Source organism: Phyllostomus discolor, chromosome 3 (genome assembly GCF_004126475.2).
Source record: "Phyllostomus discolor isolate MPI-MPIP mPhyDis1 chromosome 3, mPhyDis1.pri.v3, whole genome shotgun sequence".
In the NCBI taxonomy this organism is placed as follows: Eukaryota; Metazoa; Chordata; class Mammalia; order Chiroptera; family Phyllostomidae; genus Phyllostomus; species Phyllostomus discolor.
Window position 1 is genome coordinate 109,524,818 of NC_040905.2, and position 19,882 is coordinate 109,544,699.

General features: G+C 38.2%; 1 protein-coding gene and 2 long non-coding RNA genes across 6 annotated transcripts in view; 1 reads left to right on the forward strand and 2 right to left on the reverse strand.

Annotated features, from left to right (window-relative positions):
- The window catches only part of RBFOX1 (RNA binding fox-1 homolog 1), a 1,508,648-nt gene that overhangs the window by 486,874 nt on the left and 1,001,892 nt on the right, over positions 1 to 19,882 (reverse strand). The gene's annotated exons all lie outside the window — the stretch shown is intronic.
- Positions 10,729 to 18,088, reverse strand: LOC118499260. Its single transcript, XR_004901785.1, has 3 exons — positions 18,079 to 18,088; positions 16,030 to 16,033; positions 10,729 to 10,861 (listed from the first exon to the last, which is right to left on the reverse strand). It is a non-coding gene; the product is annotated as an uncharacterized LOC118499260 (long non-coding RNA).
- Positions 14,664 to 15,870, forward strand: LOC118499261. Its single transcript, XR_004901786.1, has 2 exons — positions 14,664 to 15,168; positions 15,206 to 15,870. It is a non-coding gene; the product is annotated as an uncharacterized LOC118499261 (long non-coding RNA).

Sequence of the window (19,882 nt, forward strand, 5' to 3'; positions counted from 1 at the left end):
TTATGGTATTTAGATGAAGAACCAACTGGATTCACAATAAGTTTATGAGATTAAAATCCCAGAGCTTCCTATGTTTTGTTACCTGCCTGGTCAAAAACCAACCAACCAAACAAACAAACAAAAACCATTTTCACTCAAAGAGAATGAAGCCAATATGGCAATACATGAGAGGCGGAGAGAAGTAGATGAGTTATCATATCATTACTTGGTTCCAACATCTCCTGTTCTTTTTGATCACATGGGCTAAATAAAGTCCACCTTCTCCCATTTTAACTCCATCCAAGTGGAATTTCCATCAATGAGAGTCAAGATTAATTAAATTACAAAGAGAGCTAAACTGACTTTCCACGGGGAAGGGACAATAAGTTCCAGAGAATGCATCGTATGTGCTCTTGTCACCATCCAGCATATAATACAAAGCACATGCATCGAATGAATAAAGCCACCAACCAGCTCACTGTGTTAGGCTGAACCCTTTCTTGAGAGATGACTAAATGATTTGTCTTTAATTTTGTTTCTTACTGTGACCCAGCATGGGGAATGTTGGATTTTCACCCTCAATTCTTAAAGAAGCAAGTGGGCATAGTAAGTTATTTAACTTGTATAATATAATAGTTATGACATTGTGCTAGAGAATATTACTTTATTCAATTTTATGATGCTTTGAGCTGTAAGTGGGATTTAACTATAGACATCTGTGGAATTACGTTTTAATAGATGGTTAAAATAAAAACGTGCTAAATTTGTTCCACCCTCTTAGAGCCACGCTCAGTCTTAACTACCACCTCCTAATATCTTCACTGTTCTTTCCTTAGTGTTTCTGAAAATTGCATCCAAAGTGTAAAAATAGGATGCAGTACTGTAATTGAAATGACAAATGCTGAAATACAAGGAAGGGAGCAAAAAAGAAAGAGAGAAAATGGCTTCTGAGAGAAAAAAATTGCCAGTCAAATTGAACTCAATTTCACACCAAACATGGGAAACTAGCCCCCTCCTCCCTGAACCTTTCAGCACAGATGTGCACATGTATCTGGTTGTCTCTCAGAAGCCTGTTTCATAGCATCAAAGTGAATAGGGTTTGGAGGGTGTGTTTGGTTGTGGCATTGTGCTTTAGGTAAAAGTCCCTTACAATAATGCTTTCTAAATGCAGATTCACTTTGAGTAGGTTTCCATGCCCAAAAGTGAAACTGAGGGGGAAGAGTAATAAGAGGGTGGGGGACTAGTCAAGGGACATGTATGAATGACCCATGGACATGGATGACAAGGTGGGGATTGACTGTGGGAGTGGGGAATGGGCTGGGTGGAGAAGGGCAGAGAGGGAAAAATTGGGACAACTGTAATAGAACAACAAAATATTTTTCTAAAAGGGAAAGCAAAGTAGTGGTTTCTCTTTTACTTTTATGTAAATAAACTAGTTCTATAATTCTTACTTTAGTGACTTTGGTAAAATTATATTTGTATTTTGGTAATTATTATTAATAAAATGTGTCCAATATCTAGCACTGTTCTTCATTCTGAGCTCATATCCTTTCTTCTTGTTGGTGGGTATTAAAATGTTATTCTGTCGTGAAATTCTAGGGAAAATAGACTGTTTTGCTTGGAATTCTTTTAGACAAAACCATATGGGAAGGGGGTTCTCAAAATTTACTTTTGAAATGTATTGCTCTAGGGTATTTGAGTCTTCTGCTTCTGAACCCCACAGCAGGTCAGTGATAAACTGAGGGAGATAATTGACTTAAAAGGCACTGTGCCAGCTGTTTAACTTTACTCTGGGAAGCCAAGGTGCACTTTGAAAAGCCAAAACTAAAGATTTTGATTCTGCCACTTTGTGCCCCCAAGAAGGTGAACTCAAAAGTTGAATGTGAAGATGCTCTCCTGTCTGCTGCTTCCAGTCTCACGCTGACACTGTTCGTATAGCTTGGGTAATGCATGTTCAAGGTAACCCAAAAAGAGTTATTTGTGTTGTTGTTATTGGCAATGTGAAGGAAACAATGAGAATGCTAATTACATTTAATGGAACTTGGTGCAGTTTCTCAGGAAGTGGTGCTAATTTGCAGAAGGTAGCACTTCAGATTTGCTGATAAAAGCCTGAGGATCAAAGGGTCGATTTGAGAGTGAGAGAAGTATGTATTTTTTGTCCACCACAGTCATAGTGGGAATAACAATGTCTTCTACATTATAAACACAGCAGTGGGGAGATTCCGCTTTATTCTATACTTTTATTTATTTTATACTTTTATTCTATTCTATTAGAAAAACGTGTGGGGCATTGGGGAATGGGGGGAGGAGGGCACTGGATGAAAAATGGTAGGCATAACCCATGGACAGAGACAACGGAGTGAGGACTGCCTGAAGGAATGGGGGCAAGGGCAGGAGAAGGTGGGCAAAGGGGGAGAAATGAGGGCAGCTATAATATTTTCAACAATAAAAACTAAAAATAAAGAGTTTGTATGAAGGGAGTAGATTTTTTAAAAAATAGGATTTGAAAGCCCTTTGAGTTATTTATTATTAGGTATTTGAATTTTAGGTAACATATAAAAAATATGGAATTATTGGCTCATACCATTGAACTTCAATTCTGAGATGCAGAATTATAGAAATGAAAGCTAAATCCATAAATTATCCAATATGGATGCTTTATTTTACAAATAGGAACATTAGGGCACAGAAAGATTTTTTTCTAAATTGCTGCATATCATGCGAATCCTAAAAAAATTAGAGCCAGAAACCAGCCTCTTTGTGAAGACTGTACTCTCCACTGCACCACACAGCCTCACAGTAGGACCTGGGACCTTAGTGCACATCTCCTTTCTGGAAACTGCTCTCCTTGGGGACATATCCTCCTTCATAACTGGAGATGTGTCTCAGGAATCACCCCACGTTAAGCAATATGCTAAGCAAGATTTTACAGATAAAAGAAGAAATCAGGAAAGCCAACGTTCAAAGGACTCGGGGACCTCAATGAAGTATTGAGACAGACTGATAACAAGTTATTACAGTTCTGAAGCTTATATTCTCAGGGAGCACCAATTGATTATTCACCATATAAATAAACCATTTGCAATGGCCCTTCTGGTATGGCAGAGTAAATGGAAATGGTCTCTTCATGATAGTGATGAAGATATCAGAGTTCAAAACGCAAAGAGAGAAAATTACGTTTTGAACATTGCAGTGGCCTCTTGGCCACAGTTTTACCTGTTGTGCTGAACTCTGAAGCATATTAAAGATCCACTCTGAATTTTTTTCTATAACACTACCATCTAGTTGGGAAAATTAGACATACATATACAGGGTAGGGCAAAAGTAGGCTTACAGCTGTTCTCATGGAAAGTAATACAATCATTAATAAATAATATACAAGAATGAACTCTGTGTTTCACATACTCACAATGGAAGCCCAGTTTTACCCCACCCTCTATAAATCAATCAGAAAATGACATTAGTGATGACAGTAATTTATTTAGAAGGCACAATGTGTCAAGGACTGTGCTAAACATGGTCTCATTGATTCATCAGTAAACTAGGGTGTACAGAAATATTATTCTCACAGTGGAGGAAATTAGGATTTCAAAAAGTTTAAGCTAGTTAATCAAGATCACATTCTTAGAGAGATTGACATGGGGTTTCATACTGAAAGGATCTGTTTTTCATGGCACTTCATCAGTTATTATTATTTTTTTAACCTCACCTGAAAACATGCTTGTTGATTTTAGAGAAAGGGGAAAGGAGGGAGAGATGGAGGGAGAAAATCAATGTGAGAGAGAAACACTGATCAGCTGCCTCCCCTATATACCCTGACTGGGGACCAAACTCACAATCTAGGCATGTGCCCTGACCAGGTACTGAACCTGCAACCTTTCAGTTCACTGGACAGCACTCCAACCAACCAAGCCACAATGGCCAGAGCTCTTCTTCAACTGTTGATGATAGCAAACTTCCTGAGAGGCCCTGAGACTCCAAGGATGAAGGGATAATGTTCCAGAAGAAAGTCGGGATTAACCTGAGCCTCAAAAATTAAGTAAGATTTATACAAATAGAAATGAAGGAGACATTCTAAGTGGAAGACAGAGACTGCCAATGGAAATGGAGTAATATGAAAGAGAATGCTTGTTGCCATCACCAGCAAGAGAAAACTGGGAGAAACCTGATCTCTTTAGAGCATGAAAGACAGACACACCAGGTCACATCACCTTTCTCTTTGAGTTGAAGAGCCATCACCACTTTAGCAATCTTTATACTTTCTCCAAGATTCCATCTCCTCATTCATGCAATGTCTATAAAACCCTTACTATGTGCAAGCCAAGGTTTTCAATGATAAGGACACAATAGAGAACAAAACAAAGCTAATCACATTGCCTTGGGTTAAAAGCTAACCAAAGTAGATACCTCTCAGATATGAAAATTAAACAGGTAATCCAGGTTAATCCCTTAGCCTGCCACATAAAAACTGCTCAATATATAGTGGTGCGAAGACAAAGAACAATTGCTATCATTACTGTTACTATCGTCTTAACAATCACTAATTTTGCCATCATGTCATCTATACTTCCTATGCAACAGGCTTCAGGGATTTGAAGTTATCTCTGTGGAAAATATTTTATACTATCAGTTATTTAGTGCATCTATGCCAAAAATACTAAATACATCAATTATCTATTTTTAAATCTGAAAATATCATGTGTGTAAAAAGAGAAAGCAGAAAAACTGATGCTCTGAATTGTCTCAAGCAAAAAAAAAAATAGCTTTAACATCAATGTGGCAGTCAAACTGCACCAAAGTTTGACTCTGTCACTTATTTTGTTTTTTTTGTCTTCATGTAAGTGGGACCTAATAATGCCCTTGGCATGTGAGAATATTATGAAGATGCAATTAATCATGCATATTAGTGCTTTTCAGCTGGGAGATTCCATCCTCCAGGTGACACCTGGCCATATCTGCCATTGTTAGTTGTCACAAGTTGGAGGGATGTATTGCTACTGGATTTCGTGGGTGGAGGTCAGGGACACTGCTAATTATCCTACAATCACACAGGGCATCTCCCCTTCCCATTTAAAGAATTATCTGGCCTAAAATATCAAAAGTGCCAAGGTTGAGAAACCCTGATGTATGGAAAGCCCTTAGCACAATGCCTAGCATTTCATAGAACTTAAAAAATAACAATATTATTAAATAACAGTATTATTATTGTTATTACAGTTATCATTTTCATCATCACCATAATACTGTGCCCCACCCATGTGAATATGAGGAAACTATGGCCATGACGTTGTCAGAATTTGAAACAACAATTGACGTTGCCTTCGTATTAGGAGAGAACTCCACATTTTCCCTGCTCTGAAATATGGGCTGATTTGCCTCCTGTTCCTTCCACATCCAAATGCCTCTTTGTTCATGTAACAAATGCTGTGTATAAATTTAGTTATGGTTCTATGCCACAGTTTATTTCTTTTAATTAGAGTATTAGAATTATTCCCCAAGGAGTTCACCCAAGGAAGGACATTACAAAACCTTTAAAAATATTAAGTTAAAAAATGGAGTTAAGAGTAAAATAGAGCCACAATCCTCCCATTTGAAAGTATATTTGTTCATGTCAAGAGAATGAAGGCTACATGAATTATTCATTGGAATAACAATTTATTGGTAAAATTGTTGTCTTTGGATGGTATGCATTATGGAGTGAATAAATAATATGGGACGGATATTTTTAGGGACTGAAGAGTAAATATAGGAAGCAAATTCATAGCAGGAAGGAAAGGAAGTTATGGCTAGAAGTGGTTGAGGCTTCTCAGTAAAATATGTGAAGGACATAAAAATGGCCTCAACCAAGATGTAAAATAGAAAAACAAATAAAATTCTTCTAACTGCTTTGCTCTTGCACATATGAGGGGGACCCCCCCCCCCAAAAAAAACCCAGAATTATCTTCTGTAGGGCAGGGCCCTGGCAATACAGGCTTTCCCAGCTAGGTGAGTGTTCTAGGAATCCATCTGTATCAGTGTACCTGTTGGCCTTTTGTAGGAGGCCATGTTCAGCTTCAATTAATTTTTTTGGAAGACTCTTTCAGTGCATTTGCCCCTTTCATGATGGGTGATTTATGAGTGCACCTGCCCACACCGCACTGAGTGTTCATCAGCTTTTGACTAAAAATGGGATGACCTTTGTGCCTCACCCTCTGTATTCACATGATCTTGCCCTGAGATACTTTTTTTGTTTCCTTGGATGAAAAAAATTCCTCAGAAGGAAACATTTTGCTGATGTGGAAGATGTAAAACAAAAAAAAAGGCAGAAGCACTAAAAGGCATCAAAATTGGTGAGTTCAAAACCAGTTTTGAACAGTGGAAAAAACATCTCAACAGGTGTATTGCATCAAATGGAGAGCACTTTGAAGGTGATTGAAGTTTAAACATGTAAGAATAAATACACAATTTTTAGTAAATAAATTCTGGGGGGTTTTGGCTCCCCCTTTGTATGTGTGGCTGCTTCTATTCAACTGACTTAATGGAAAGTTTTGTGTAACAATATGAATAGAATTAATTAAGTCCTATTGCTATCTTCCTGAAGTGGCTGATGAGGTGCACAGGTTCACACTGACTGTGACCTGGAGGACAATCGGACTATTAAGGTTTCTATTGTTTTTTTTTTGTTGTTATTGAGATATAAAATTATATAAGTTTGAGGTATATAATGTGTTGATCTGGTACGTTTATATATTGCAATATGATTCCCATCATAGTGTTGGCTAACACTTCTATCACATTACATAATTATTATTTCTTTTTTGTGATGAGGATATTTAAGGTCTACTCTCTTAATTTTGAAGTAGGTAATACAGTATTGTTGACTATGATGACAATGCTGTGCATTAGATCTCTAGAAATCATTTATTTTCTAAATAATTTTGCCAGTTTGTGTCCTTTGACCATCATCTCCCCTTTTCCCCAACCCTTCTGTCCCTGGCAACTACCATTTCTTCTAGTGCAGCTTTTTTAGATTCCACATTTAAGTGATATCATACTATATTTGTTTTTCTCTGTCTGAGTTATCTGACTTAGCATAATTCCCTCAAGTTCCATACATGTTGCAAATGGCAGGGTTTCCTTCTTTCTCGTAGCTGAATAACATTCCATTGTGTGTATGTGTGTGTATCACAGCTTCTTCATTCACATCCACTGATGGACACTTAGGATTTCTCCGTATCTTGGCTACTTGGAATAACCCTGCAACATGGGACTGCAGAGATCTTTTCAATATCCTGTTTTCATACCCAGAAGAGAGACTGTGGATCTTATGGTAGTTTTATTTTTAATTTTTTGAAGAATCTCCATACTATTTCCATAGTGGCTGAACCAATTTACATTCCCACCAACAGAGGGACTGCAGTTCCCTTTTCTGTACATCCTAGCTAATAGCCAGTCTAACAGGTGTGAGGTGACACTTTACTGTGATTTTGATGTGCATTTTTCTGATGATTAGGGATATTAAGCACTTTTCATGTACCTATTGGCCATCTATGTCTCCTTTGGAAAATATCTATTCAGCTTCTCTGTCCACTTTTTAATCAGACTGTTTGCTGTTAGGTTTTGTTGTTGTTGTTGCTGTTGTTGAGTTGTATGAGTTCTTTACATATTTTGGGCATTAAATCCTTAGCAGATATGTGATTTGCAAATGTTTTCTCCTATTCCAAAGGCTGCCTCTTCATTTAGTTCATTTGACCACTAAGATTTAGAGTTTAGTCTGTCTCTTGTCTGCTCAGTCTTGCTTTCTCAGCTTTAGTCCCAAGCATCTATCAGACAAAGCTTCCCTTCCTTCACTCACTGGCCAGCTACAGGTCTGACCTCCATCCATGCCTAGGTCAGAGTGAAGGAACTCATTCAAGCTTTGTAAACCTTCTAGATAAAACCAGCTTTCTGGGGAAACCCCACCCCATTCATAATATCAACACAAAGCTGTGGCCCGTATATAAAAGCTCTCATTGATAAGGGAACTGTAATGTTAATTGAGTCAACAGAGAGGAGACCATTTTGCTTGAATCCCTTTAATGTGTCTAATGCTGAGAACTACTTCAGGACATTTTGTCTTTCTCTGGGGAGGAAACGACTTGCTTCAGAAAAATTATCTAAGTTAAAAAAATTCCCACCTTGTGTGGTTCTACAATGTTAAGAACAATCTCTGTAATCCCCCAACATCTCTAGACAATCACACAAATTAAACATTTCCCAGGAAGAAGGGCTCTGCACATTCTTTCTGTGAGGAGCCAGTGAATAATTTAGGCTTTTTGGGACATTTGGTTTCTGTTGCAACCATTTAACTCTGACATGGTAGCTTGAAAGCCACTGTGGACTATATGCAAATGAATGAGCAATGCTGTGTTTTTGCAAATATTTACTTATTTACAAAAGCAGGCAGCAGACCTGATTTGGCCCCCAGGCCTTAGTTTGCATATCCCTGGTGAACAAGTTTCCTAGGGCTGCTAACACAAAGTACTGCAAACTTTGTGGTTCCCCCACCACCACCACAGTTCCAGAGGGAAAAAGTCCATCATGTCGCAGAGCCAGGTGTTCTTCCCAAGGCTCTAGGGGAGAAATTTCCCTTGTCCTACCAGTGTCTGGTGGGTCCTTGTGTCCCTCCCCTCCCTGTTTCAGTTCATGTGGCTTTCTCCTCTGTACCTCTGTGAGTCCAAATCTACCCGTATTTCTCTTATAAAGACACCAGTCATTGGATTTAGAGCCCACTCTGCTGCCAGAACAATTTCATCTCAAGATTCTTGAATAATTACATCCACAAAAACTGTATTTCCAAATAAAGTCCCATTCTGAGATTCCAGAGGGACATGAATTCAGAGGGACACTCTTCAAGCCCCTATACCTGGTCTAAAAGAAGTGCTCCCATTTCTGTATCTGAACTTGAATAATTAGAAGGCAAAAGAAAACCAACTACAATGAAAATGGGACACTGTGGGAATAGTTGTGTGCTAAGCCCCAAAACTGCCTTCTCTCTGTTAAAAAGGGAGATTGGCAAGTGCTGGCGAAGAGTTGTAGACACAGATACATCAGTCTGAGACTTTCTCCCTGATATCATAAGAACAGAAAGAAAGTTCAAAAGAGCGATGCTGCTGGATGCTGTGTCTGTGCACCATTCATGTTTTGGTCCTGCATCACCACTGAGGTGTCTCACAGCTTAGGGCATGTTGCCTGTGTTTGTGAGTGATGTTTTCTATTTGCTGTCTGTCCTAAATTCACACTACAGCTGCTCCTCTGGGCTCCCCTATAGTTTGGCCATGTGCCACTGACATTATTGCTAGTGTCTATCTGCCTGGAACTCATGGTTGGAGTCCTCGTAGCGCGTCAGCCAAGAGGAGATTAGGGTACAGAGACAGAGACCCCATCTCCTCCTCACCTGACTTATCAGGTGTATCAGGAAAAGGACAAACAGTTTATAACTGATTATCAGGCAGTTAACTGTCCCCTGCTATCCCAACCCTGGGGCTTCTCCCACTCTTAATCTCCAAACTTTGCAACTTAATATCCAAAATCTGCAACTTAATCTCCAAACTTTAATCTTCCGGCCCATCCCTGCTCTCTTTATTTCCCATAGCTCCCACCCCTGAATTACATTCCATTCATGGGCTTCTCTCTAGTTTTTTCTTTTCTTTTTCTTATGACCCATACCCTCAATACCTCACCTTTTACCTCACAAGTGTTTGTGGATTTAGGTTCTTCTTTTAAATATAGATTATTTACTCTCTCAGGGGAAATCTGGTACATTTGTGTGTCAGAGAGAAGAGAGAAACAGAAGAGTCTCATGCTACATATACATTTAGTAACAAAAACATCAAGAAAGCAGTGCTAGTTAAAGAACTTGCATGAAGGAACCATGGACAATGGTGCGAGGATTAACTGTGGGGAGCACAAGGCTAGGTGGAGGGTAGCAAAAGGGGAAAATGGGACACCTGTAACAGCATAAACAATAACAAAATTGAAAATTCATCCTTAAAAAAAAGAAGCAACATTGGTGTCTTGATTCCTGGCCATGTAAAAAGCAAATCAAAATGAACAACCCCACCCTATTCAGAATCACAGATGTGAGTCTTGGAGGAAACAAAATTAAAACTATGAGCTTCAGCCCTGGCCAGTGTGGCTCAGTTGGTTGGGTGTCATTCTACAAAGTAAAAGGTCACCAGTTTGATTCCTCGCTGGGACACATGCCTGAGTTGTGAATTTAATCCCCAGTTGGGGCTCATAGGAGAGGTCATTAATAGATGTTTCTCTCTCATGTCAACGTTTCTCTCCCTCTTTCTCCCAGTGTTCTTCTTTCTCTAAAAATCAAGAAATAAAATCCTGAAAAAGAACAACTAAGAGCTTCAGAGAGTGGGGACCAGTAGCCTTCAGGGCAACTTGACCCACTGGCTGGACTCAGCCCACACCAGGGTGCACAGTTTGTGAGCAGAGCATATCCTCCCTCTCTCACCAGGTGGGAGCCTGGAGCTGAGCACAAACTGCACAAGTGCACACAACAGCCCTGGCAAGGACCGAACCACCTTGTAAATACCTGCATGTTCCCTGTCAGACATAGGTAGCATCCAACACTACTAGGTATTCAACAAGTGCCTGTGAGATGGGTGAATATTTGCAGGATTGCATTGTTGACAGACAAAGACACAGGTGGGGATTTGAAATGGTAGCTCTGCTTCTGTGGCCTGGAGCCCTTTGATTGAAACTATCACAGTTTGCTCTCCAAAGCCTCAACTCCAGGCAGGGGTCACACTGACACACCTTGGACCTTGCCAACTGGGATCTCCAATTGTAGTTTATGATTTAGGATTAATTTAAAAAGGAGACAGTTGATTTGTTTTGTAGCCCCTTTCTTGCCTGTCCTACAGGGTTTTGTTTTTTTTTTAATGCCTTCAAAGAGGTATGGCAGCAATGTTTTCAGAATAAAAAATTGAGAATAATATAGTAGCCCATCTGAACAGGATTTAGATTAAATTATACAAGATTATGCTAAGATTTCTGTACAGCTCTCAGGTGGGATAAAATTGAGTAAAGACATGATGTGCACACCAAGATGATTTTAAAATATGGTTGTGTATGTGCAGGCACATAGAGGGGAAAATGCAAACTATTGAAAACAGTTATCTTCACAGTGTAGGATTCAGAAGGGGACTTTTATATATTTTGTGTGCTTTTATTTTTCCCAGGTTTGGATTTTTGTAACAGAGATGCATCATTTCTGTCACTGAAAAAATGAAAATCAAACTTGAAAAAACATATTCTAAAACCATTTTTCTATTTACAAATTGAAATCATGACAGGGCTTATTGAAACTGTGAGAAAGAGTGAGATTCTCCGAAGTAAGAAAGAGAACAGAAGAACCAGGGGACAAAATGGACAGATCAGATGGTAAATGAAGTTACTCACCCACTTCCAAAAACAAAACATCACCAGCCCAGGAATTTCATACATAGTCATAAAATTCCCTCACCTATGTGCCTTAGTCCAAAGTGAAATCTCAGGACATGTCTCTTTGCTCTGAATTGATAAGGTTACTAATTACCAGGGGACAAAGGCTCTCCACAGTGACATTTATACAATTCTCTGCCCCTTTGTCCAAATCAAACAAGGTAGTACTCAAAGGAATTGGCTGGTAGACTCCCCATGTCCCACTCAGGCAAGTCAAAACCTTTTCAAATCTTAGTTGGTTGATGTTAAGATAAGAAAAATAAGAATTAAGAGTCTCAAGCTGAGGTGCTTTCACTTGTTTAGGAATTATTTATAAATGAGGCACTGTACTTAGCAGATAAATAAGCTGGGCGTTATCATTGCCCTACGATTTTAGAGGTAATACAGAAAAGCCTGTGAGTGCATACGATGTAACAGAGCAATAAAGAGGCTAGGTGACTTGTTTAAAGTCACAGCTCTGGGTGGTGACTAAAACGGGAGCTCAATCCCAGTTGCCTTAACTTCATTCAAACCACTTTTGAGGGGATGGACCAGAGAATACCTTACATTATCCCTCCAGCTTTTAAGTCTATGATCCTTTAATAGCAAAGGAAGAGGAGGAAGTAGAAGAAAGAGAAACAGGAGAGGAGAGAAAAAAGAGCTCTTTTAAAGTTACCTTTGCCTTGTATTTATCTAAGAATCAAGACATCTGGATTCTTCCATCAGTTTTATCATCAGTATATTGGGACATAATGAAACTTCCTCATTTATACTTATATAATTACTTGATGTTAAAATAAATACACATTCATTTTGTCATCATATAAAGAGATAGAATAGAATAGAGAGATGATAGGTAGATAGATATATAGATAGATAGATGATAGATAGATAGAATGAACAGACAGGTGGAGAGACAGATACATAGATGATATATAAATAATATTTTAACTTGTTCCTTTAAAACCCAAACCTTATTCCACTATTACTGGAACATTTCAGCTAACGGGGAAACTGCTGGCATCTCTGGCATGTCTGCTAGAGCTTGGAGGGGTTTCTCTGGCAAGATATCGGCTCCCTTGTGAGGAGCTGGCTGCAGCTCTGAGAGAAGGAAACAGACTCTTGTTAGAGTAAATGTCAGTACCAGTGGGAAAACCTTCCTAGCTGGCTGTGTTGTGGGAACAAATATGTTTTTAGTGGTTCATTGCCTGGAAAACTCAACTTGGGTAGCCTCCAAACCTTTGAGCCTGTTTACAAGTGGGAGTGAGCATCACCTCTTGTATTCTGGGGGCTGCAAATGGAAACCCATTGAATCACATTCCATCTTTCCACTTTAGGACTGACCAGAAACTTTTCAACGTCCAGCATTCATGTTGACATCACCTCTATAAATGCCGGCTTGTATTCTTGCAAATATCTAGAGAGATGATTCTCATGAGTAACTACTCAAATGATGGGGGAGAAAACTCTCCATGAAGAAATTCATTAATTTATGCATTTGTAAACTTTATCTTCAGTATCTTAGTACAGAGATCTCTGGAATTAGACCACCCATTTTCAAATATTGATTTTAATGTTTACTAGGTATATCATCTTATTGAGCAATGTTACCACCTTGTACCCAATTTCTCTATCTGAGTAATGGAGATAATAATGTTCCCTAGCTCTCAGAGTGACCTAAAGATTAAAAGAAATACTGATTGGAAGAGTTTACCCAGTGCCTCACACTTAGCAATAAATATATTACTGATAGTAGTCAGGGTCATGGTATCTTTAGCAAATATGTAATTAAGTTAGTTATCCATTCTATTCTAAAGCAACACACAGAGCATTGAAAAAGGCATGTCCATTTAAGATCCAGTATAGGTCCAATATACATTTAGGCCCAATATAGTAGGAGAATGTGGTATTTTAATGATACCTAGTTCCTGGTGAGTTATGAATAAATGGGACAGAGAAGGCTTAAAGTAGATATAAAAGCCCCTAGTCATTACTCCTAAGCTACATCTTCACACCCCCAGAGGCTGCTTTTCACAGGAGAAGGATGAACAATTATGACCTAAATTACATGAATAGCAGGATCAAGAGACCACAGACATGTGATGACTTCCTCTGTTCGCACCAAATTCCACTGGGCATTCCTACTTACTGCAAGAATATCATCTTAAAGGTAAGGGGATTAGGTGAGTGCATCAAGTGCTGAAGGAATACAAATAAGGAAGGAATCAGCAGATGAGTCAGGCAGGAACGAGCACTGTGTTGCTGGAAGCTTAGTAAATAGACCCTACATGTACTGTGTCTTCTTCCTGTCCTGTGACCATGGCAGACATCATTAATGGATCATGCACTCATTCCTCATGAACCTGTTCTTTGACTCCATAGTCAGCTACATAGTCCTGCTGCAGACAGTCACTGCCAATCATCCAGGAATAGAAAGTAACATAAAATCATTTTACTATCTCAGAAATTGTTCTTCATAGAAGTCATAAATAAAGGTCTTCAAGCATAATGAAGGTAGGCATTTGAGTAGCTGGTAGCAATTTGAGCCAAACTGTAGCAGAAAGGGAGCATAATATCAGTGAGACAAAGTAAAAAGCTGATATCTTTTTTCATAAGCACCTTGGTTTGGGGCCCATAAATGCGATATTGGTTAGAGAGATGTAAAAGATGGGCTGAAGAATTCACAGCTGAGTTGGAGAAATTAAAAAGAGCTTCCAAGGTTGAAACCTGCAGTACTCATGAATTTAAAAAATAAAAAATATATATATTGGCTCAGCTATCTACACTAAAACACTGCTGAAAAATATAGCACAGGAATTACAAAAAGCCCTTCAATAAAATTAAGATGAGGATTATCCCTCAAAAAGGCTTTACTGGACTGTGTAAATCATAAAAATACAAAGTAGTAGGATAATTATTTGTACTGCGATTTTCCAGCTAATTGAACAAGAAAACTATTTGTGGAATCAATAACAACAATAACTAATTAACAGAAATTATAAAAATAACAATAAGCAAATTAATAGGAATTATAAATACATGTATATTAAGTAATAAAATATATTTTACCATAAACATTCCATGCTGTATGTTAGGTGTTTAACATATACCATTTTATGCAATCTTACTAAAGAATAAGGTAGGAAGGGATGAGGACGAGGAGAAAAAGGTGGAAAAGAGAGAGGGGAAGAAGAAACACAGGTGTACTTGCTTGCTTGTTTGTGAAGTAACATGCCTGGCATGTGTCAAAGTCAGGAAGAAAACAGCCCCATCTGCCATCAAAGCATGTAGTTCATTACCTGTTTGTTATACTTCATCTAAAAATAGAGGAGCCCCAAAGCAGGTACACTGCCATTGCAACAATCAGAGAGGAGGAAGCAATACCAGTCATTACCAACATGTCCCTCTCTTTTGAGCATATGTGGGTATCACTATTACATGATACACAACAAAAAATGACAGTCGCTCGATTCTCTTTGTCTTGGCTCTGTCCCTGCAGGCAACTCTCCCACTAACATGTGGATTCATAAATATATTAACAAAAAATGAGTTTACCAGCTGGAAATAATTAAACAATCCTAATCTATATTTACTGAGATTATACTATGTGTAAATGCTCCTAGAGCCTTCTATTCATTGATAGATGCATTCATTCATTCATTCATTCATTCATTCGATAAACATTTATTTATGGCCAACAATATTATGGTCATAGCTACTCAAGGAGGACCCGTAAACTACATAGATAGATAAATAGATAGATAGATAGATAGATAGATATAGATAGATAGATGAATTTCAGGACTTGTGACGCTCCCATTCTAGTGGAGGAAGACAAGATAAACATTAAAAGTACAGACTATGTTAAGTGGTGATCACTACAAAGGAGAAAAGTAGTAATACAGCAGGAGGCAGGCCACACAAATCCCTGCAGACCAGTTACAGATTTCAGTCTCACTCTAGGGAGCAACAGGAAGCCACTGAATGGTTTAAGCAGGAGAAAGTCATGATGATGTCTGCATTTGAAAAGATCTACTGGTTGCTGTCAGCAGAGTCCAGTGTCGGGGATGTGCTCTGGAAGCAGGAAGACAAGTTAGGGTGCTGCTGCAATAAAACAAGTGACAGAAGGCAGCCTCTTGGACAAAAGTGGTAGTAATGGTGGAGACTGCGGAATTTTAGAAGGATTTGGTATATCATGAAGGGGAGAAAATCAGCAGATTTGACAATTGATTGGATGTGAGAAGTGATAAACAATTTTTTCCTGAAAAAAACCCCCCATAAAAACAATAAAAATACTCTCGGATTCCAGTCTTTGAAGCCAATTTTGGGGGTATTCTTGGTTAAATTTGGAGCCCATTCTTGGATGCCAGTGTGGTTGTGAGGTTGAAAAATGAAGTCTGTCTTAGGTTTAATGTGAACTGAAAGGTTTATTTTAAATAAACGAGTTTTACAACTGGAAAGCAAGTGAAGAAAGATTAGAGTGACCCAAATGTGAGACAAGAGGATATGTTAATCTTTAAAATTTTTTTAAAAGGAGAGAATCTGATGAAGGACACAATAATGGCACTTCAGATATGATTTTATGGTGTGAACAAAACTGACAAAAAGTCAAAGGTCACATGAGCTTTGGAAACATGGAAGCATCAGTATCTGTTTGTCAGAAATGAAATATTGAAAAACGGGAAGCTATTTGAGTTGTGGGGAGAAATTAGTTTTATTGTTGTTATAAATGTCTTCAATATTTAGAACAGCAGACACATGGCACAGACAGTGCTGAGATACGTCAAGAAAAACACAAAACAATTAATTAGTATGACAATTTTCCCCAAGGAAGCAATTCAAACATTTAGTGAAAAACAAAGATATAATAAAATGCAATCATCTGGTGTCTATATTAGCAATAATTAGTATATATGATCAAAGGCAAGCCAAAGATGATTTTTCCATTCCAAGTGTGCAAACTACCAACATTCTGTTAGTACAGATGGGTTCCATGCATTGGAGGAATCCAGCTATTTCATGGATGAGGAGGAAGGCAGTGATTTCACAGGTTTATCAGGCTACCTAACAAACTAGGCAGCCACATCTATACTTGGCAGGTCTGAGCCAAGGCTCCTCCTGCAGATTGTGTGCTCTGCAATACCAGCAAAAAGAAGTGGGAGAGAACAGAGGAGAGGGTGGAGTGCAGAGAGCCCTGAACAAGTGGCTGGAGATACTTCTTCAAATCCTACCCATACCACTAGAGCTCCACATCAAGCTCATGGAATAGAAGTTTCAACCTATCAGCAGCTTCGTTGGCGATAGTCTTTATGAGTCTCCTGCATTCTGTTCTTCAGTATGAGATGGGTGTGAATTCTTTATCCTTCCTGATTCCCTTAGAAATACCAGTGCAAATATCTAAACCAGGCAAGCCAGTTACCCATGCTTGCTGCTACTCTCCATCCCCGTCTCTGGGGCAGGCATGACTGGGTGATAATGGCAATCTTTCCTGCTCAGCCTCAGAGTCTCCACCAATGAAGCTTCCTCCCATAGAATACTACTCGCCAAGAAAATGGAACATGCTATTGATACATATAATGACTTGGATATATCTCCAGAGCATTATGCTTAGTGAAAGAAGCCAATCCCAAAATGTCGCAGTTTATATATTCCATTTATATAACATTCTCAAGCTGGTAACTTTAAGAAATGAACAGATTAGTGGTTGTCAGAGGTTAGGGATGGGGGTGGGAGTAGGAGGAAGTAGGGCAATATGCAGTATGTGGGATCCTTATGATGATAGAACTGTGCTGTATCTTGACTGTGGTGTGGACACATGAACCAGTGCAGGAGCTAAAAGTGTATAGAACTCAATCTACACATGCATAGGAGTACAAATAAAAAGGAAAATCTGAATGAGATCATTATATTGCATCAGTAAATGGAATCAGTGTCTGAATATGAGCATCAAGTAGCTCTTATATATCAATAATATCAGTCTCTGGTTTTGATATGCTGCTACAATTTTAAAAGACTTTACCTTGGAGATCTGAGTAAATAGTATACAGAATATCTCTGCATTGTTCCCTAAGTTTCATGTGAATCTACTAATCTGAAATTATCTCAAAATAAATAGTTTAATTAAAAAATAGGTTTTGGGAGGTCTACCAATGAAACAAATTGAGCACAGAGGTTGAAATTTATTTGTCTTTCCTGAAGTAAATCATCAGGTTTTTACCCCTATTCACTTTCAATAGCAAAGGAAAAAATACATCATGTGACAAAAGTAGGTTGACCCTACTTTTGTTTGTATAAAAAATAATATAATTAATAAATAATATAAGAATCAACCAATAAATAAAATTGTAAAAGAGAAAGCCTTGGCTAGTGTGGCTCAGTGGATTGAGTGCTAGCCTGGAAACCAAAGAGTCACCGGTTCGATTCCCAGTCAAGGCACATGCCTGGGTTGTGGGCCAGGTGCCCAGTAGGGGGTGTATGAGAGGCAACCACATATTGATATTTCTCTCCCTCTGTTTCTCCCTCCCTTCCCCTCAGTCTAAAAATAAATAAATAAAAATCTTTGGAAAAAAAAGAATCAACCCTGTGTTTTGTGTACTCACAACTGTAAACCTACTTTTGTCCACCCCTGTATAATACATCTACTTTCTTGCCTAGCTCTGATTTTTGTAAAAATATTTCCACTCTCCAACATAGGCTGCAGGGACTACAAAATGAACTGATATGTAAGACTGCTTTGGAGTGTAGAGACACTGTCATTTCCACCATCACAATTAGATTCCTATCAACTGACCAAAAAAGCTGGACATTCAGAGTTGTAAGACCTGGTTCTGATATTAACATGTGCCCAGAGTTTGGAACTAAGATATTCAAACCGTTGAGTTTATGTTGACTTTGATTCTGACTGGTTCTGTCTGCCCCCAGCTGATCCCAGAATACCAACATTCCAAAGCAGAATGACATCTAACTGCTGGCATAACATTTCCTTTGATTCCATGGCAACCCTATATCCTAACTGCATTTTGCATGGGCTGCAACCTTCCATTTACCCTACATTCATTTCCAAATTGAAATGATATCTTGTACTACACATGTTTCCTGGGATAGTTTGTCCTGTGAATTCATTTAATAATGAAGCATCTGGTCTGTCTTCCCATTTCAAGCACCTGGGTAGTGTTCACAACTGCCAACTGCCAGGCATTACATACACCCAAGGAGGAGCTTTTCTGCCTGCAATTGTAAGGCTGAAAAGATGTTCAGGTGAGTTTGCTTCTATTAACCTCTGCCAATGAGAATATTATTGCATTCTTCCACACTCAATAGCATGGAAGTTGCTGAATATTTAGCAGCATAATCAGGTGTACTAGGGAAGAATGGGAGAGCTCCTTGCAAATTTCCTTCCATCTTTCACTGTCTCACAGCAGAGGGTGTGTGTGTATTACAAAGAAAATGTGGTCTAAAAGGTACTTTTTTGGTGAAGAAAACAGGTTAGCACATACATTGTAGGAATGTAAATTAATGAAACCTTTTTGTAAGGCAAATCTTAGCAATATCATTGAAAAGTAAATTGACTCAGGTCTTGAAGAACTAAGAAGTTATCCTATAAATATACATGCACAAACACAGAAAGATAGAGATGTATAAGTAAATGCAGTGTGTGAAGTAGAAAAACAAAACAAACGAGACCCTAAACCAAACCATTTAAATATGCATTAGCAAAGCATCTAGTGAAGAAATATTGTTTTATTCATTAAAATAAATACTATGTAACTATTAAAAAGAATAGGTTAGGTCTATATATCCAGTATGAAATTATCACATATGACACATTTATTTACAAATATCAGAGCACTCACTGACTGGAATTTTTTTCTCATTTCTTTTTGTTTATTTATTGTTTTGTGGGTGGCTAGTAAATCTTTCATGGATTGATTCCTGAGAATATTGTTACTTCTTTTATTCTTATTCTGCAACCCTTGAGTCCTGCCTCAAGTTTTGCTACTCTAAGGAGTTTTAAAGGTGACTAGAGTGGGGGAACAGGAAGTTGTTATTCAAAGGGTATCAAGTCAGATAAATAAATTCTGGAGATCTGCTGTACAACACTGTACCTACAGTTAGCAATATGGTATTGTGTACTTCGAAATTTAAGGTGGTAGATCTCATCTTAAGGCTTAAGTGCTCTTAATACTTAACACATCAGCATGTTACATGTTCTTACACACACTCACACAATATTCTAGCTCCATAGAAATTCATATTATATTAGATCCACCTTATTCAAGCCAATATGTTATTTTGAGACTAAAATTATTTAAAAGCAGAGTTAAAGTTTTTTCTCTAAATTTCCTATTTCACTATGTAAATCTATCAAAGTCTAATCCCAGCTTCCCTTCCTATAAAGTGGGCTTGATAATAATACATACCTTATAATTTTTGAAAATATTAAATA